Consider the following 3134-nt stretch of genomic DNA (forward strand, 5'->3'; position numbering starts at 1 on the left):
TGAAGCATTTGATAAGGGACTACAATTAGAGAGCTAGATAAAAGACATCTGTACATCTTAGAGTTTATTTAACTTGAGAAAAATTGGAAACGGTCTGGGAATGGTTAAATAAGGTATGGTACCACTGGTAGTCCAGCAGCGTCTCCATCAGGGCGCCGTGTGTGTGGGTGCATCGTGCAGCTTCTTAAAATAGTGTTTTATTATGTAATGTTAAGTTTAAAAAGTGGACGACAAACAGCACCTGCAGCGAATTCCCCACATATTCTATCTATATATAGTTAGAAATTACATGTAGATTTGCATTATAGCTAGAAATTATAGATTACATAGAATTAAATATAAACATATTAGAGATAGAAGTTATATATAAATAAAAATGCATAGAAGTTATATATAAATAAAAATGCATTTATATGCATAGTTTTAAACTTAATAAATATTGTGTACCAGAAGTTGTCTGTGATTGTCTCTCCCTGTGATTTTTTTTTGAAACTTTTTTACACTTCCTCTCACTGGCCAACAGTGATCAGGCTGATTTCAGAGATGTGAGATGTGCCTCTAGGATCAATGGAATATGGTATTTGGAAAGAAGAAGGGGACCAAGAATGAAGATGGGTTACCTGAAATGTGTGTTTAGGGAGATTGATTCAATCCTCCACACCATTGAATTCTGCTTTCCACCTGGAAACAGAACAACTTCCTTTATATGCCTTGGCTTCACCAATCAAAGTCCTCAACAATTACTGCCTCATGCACGACCATTTTCTCTATTTTTTTTTTTTTTTTTTTGAGACGATGTCTTGCTCTGTCACCCAGGTGGACTGCAGCGGTGCGATCTCAGCTCACTACAACCTCCATCTCCCAGGTTCAAGCAGTTCTCCTGCCTCAGCCTCCCAAGTAGCTGGGATTACAGGCACACACCACCATACCTGGCTAATTGTTTTGCATTTTTAGTAGAGACGGGATTTCACCATGTTGGCCAGGCTGGTTTCGAACTCCTGACCTCTAGTGATCTGCCCGCCTCGGCCCCCCAAAGTACTGGGATTACAGAAGTGAGCCACCGTGCCCAGTCCCATTACCTCTTTTGTATGAGTTTTCCAGGACTGCCTGCCATAACAAAGGCTCGAACCCCAAAATTGCCTCACAGTTCTGAAGCCTGGATGTCCAATATCAAAGTGTTGGCATGCACTGGTTCCCTCCAGCCCCCATGGCTCAAAGGGAGAATACTTCCTTGACTCTTCTAGCTTCTAATGTTTGCTTGGAATTCTTGGTGTTCTTCCTGTGTCCCTTCCCGCCGTCTTCCCTCTGCACATGTCTGCCTCTGGTCCAAACTTCCCTTTATAAGGACACCAGTCATGTTGGATTAGGGCCCACCCTAATGACTTCATTTTAACCTCTTTACTTCTGCAAGACCCTATGTTCAAATCAGATCACATTCTGCAGGATTCTGGGGGATAGGACCTCAGCATATCTTTTCGGGAGGACCCAGTTTAGCTCGTAACACCTTTCATCCTTTTGCCAGTCATTTCGCTCATCCTTACTACATATCAGGCACCATTCCCGCCCTGATGGAATTTACAGTCTAATAGGGAGGGGATCAGACGTTAGATAGATAATACAGATGGACATAATACCATAATCTTCTAAAAGACTTTTTTTTTCGAAAAGAGTTTTTTTTTTTTTTAGATGGAATTTTGCTCTTGTTGCCCAGGCTGGAGTGCAATGGCATGATCTCGGCTCACTGCAGCCTCTGTCTCCCAGGTTCAAACAATTCTCCTGCCTCAGGCTCCCGAGTAGCTAGGATTACGGTGCCCACTACCACGCTTGGCTAATTTTTTGTACTTTTGGTACAGACGGCATTTCCCCATGTTGGCTGGGCTGGTCTCAACTCCTGACCTCAGGTGATCCACCCACCTTGGCCTCCCAAGGTGCTGGAATTACAGGGGTGAGACACCGCCCAGCCCAAAAAGAATTTTAAAGGGAAAGTGAAGCATTTGATAAGGGACTACAATGGGTGAGCTGGTTAAGAGTGGTTCCCACTGTTCACAGTACCTCCAACCACTGTAACCGCATCCTGCTCGGCAAGTCTACCTGCTATTGTGAATACCTACTGTGAATAGTTCCCCCTGCTGCCCCGCTTGATGATTGTATGGAAATACCCTTAGCAACCAACAATCCTGGGAACCTCCTGCCCCGGGTTACCAGCTTCCTCATCTAACTTGCCTGTTCTACTTCTGTAAAATTCAGCTTCAGCTAGGTTCCCCCTCCCCTACCTAAATCAAGGTATGAAGGGAAATCAAGCCCCTTCCTCAGGGCCCAGAGGATTTTGAGCGTTAGTCATCTCTTGGTCACTGGCTAATAAAGCACTCTTAATTTGGAACTCAGAGAGTGGCGTGTTCCTTCTGACTCGCTAGGTTACAACACAGTAAAGTCAGGAGAATTTGGTAAATGTAAATCCAGTGAAAAGTGGGTTTCAAGAATGAGGGAGTGGAATACTATGCAGCCATAAAAAGCATAAAATCATGTCCTTGATAGCAACATGGATGCAGCTAAAGGCCATTATCTTGAACCAATTAATGCAGGAACAGAAAACCAAACACCGCAGCATCTCGCTTATAAGTGGAGAGATAAACATTGGATACTCATGGACATAAAGATGGCAACACCAGACAATGAGAACTACTAAAGGGGGAAGAAATGAGGGGACCCAGGGCTGAAAACTATTGGGTGCTATGCTTACTGTCTGGGTGATGGGGTCAATTGTACCCCAAACCTCAGCATCACACAATATACCCTGGTAACCAACCTGCACATATACCCTGTGAATATAAAATAAAAGATGAAATTATAAATAATAGAGAAAAAATGAAACTGGGAAAAAAAGAATGAGAGGGGTCGTTTACATTTTTTAAAGTTATCTTTTAGAGATGCTCAAATATTTTACAGACAAAATGATATAATGTCTAGGATTTGCTGCCAAATAATAGAGAGTGTTTATTGCACATGTCCAGTCCCTGTTCCCACTGGGTGAGATTGGTATGGGTTGGCTGATAACATAGGTTCATTGTTTTTCTTTTTAACTTTTGAATTTTAATTATAGACCAAGATTCTCTCTTTTCTTTTTTTTTTTTTTT

The sequence above is a fragment of the Sapajus apella genome, unplaced genomic scaffold (assembly GCF_009761245.1).
Source record: "Sapajus apella isolate SASKATOON/1434 unplaced genomic scaffold, GSC_monkey_1.0 scaffold139, whole genome shotgun sequence".
Classification (NCBI taxonomy): Eukaryota; Metazoa; Chordata; class Mammalia; order Primates; family Cebidae; genus Sapajus; species Sapajus apella.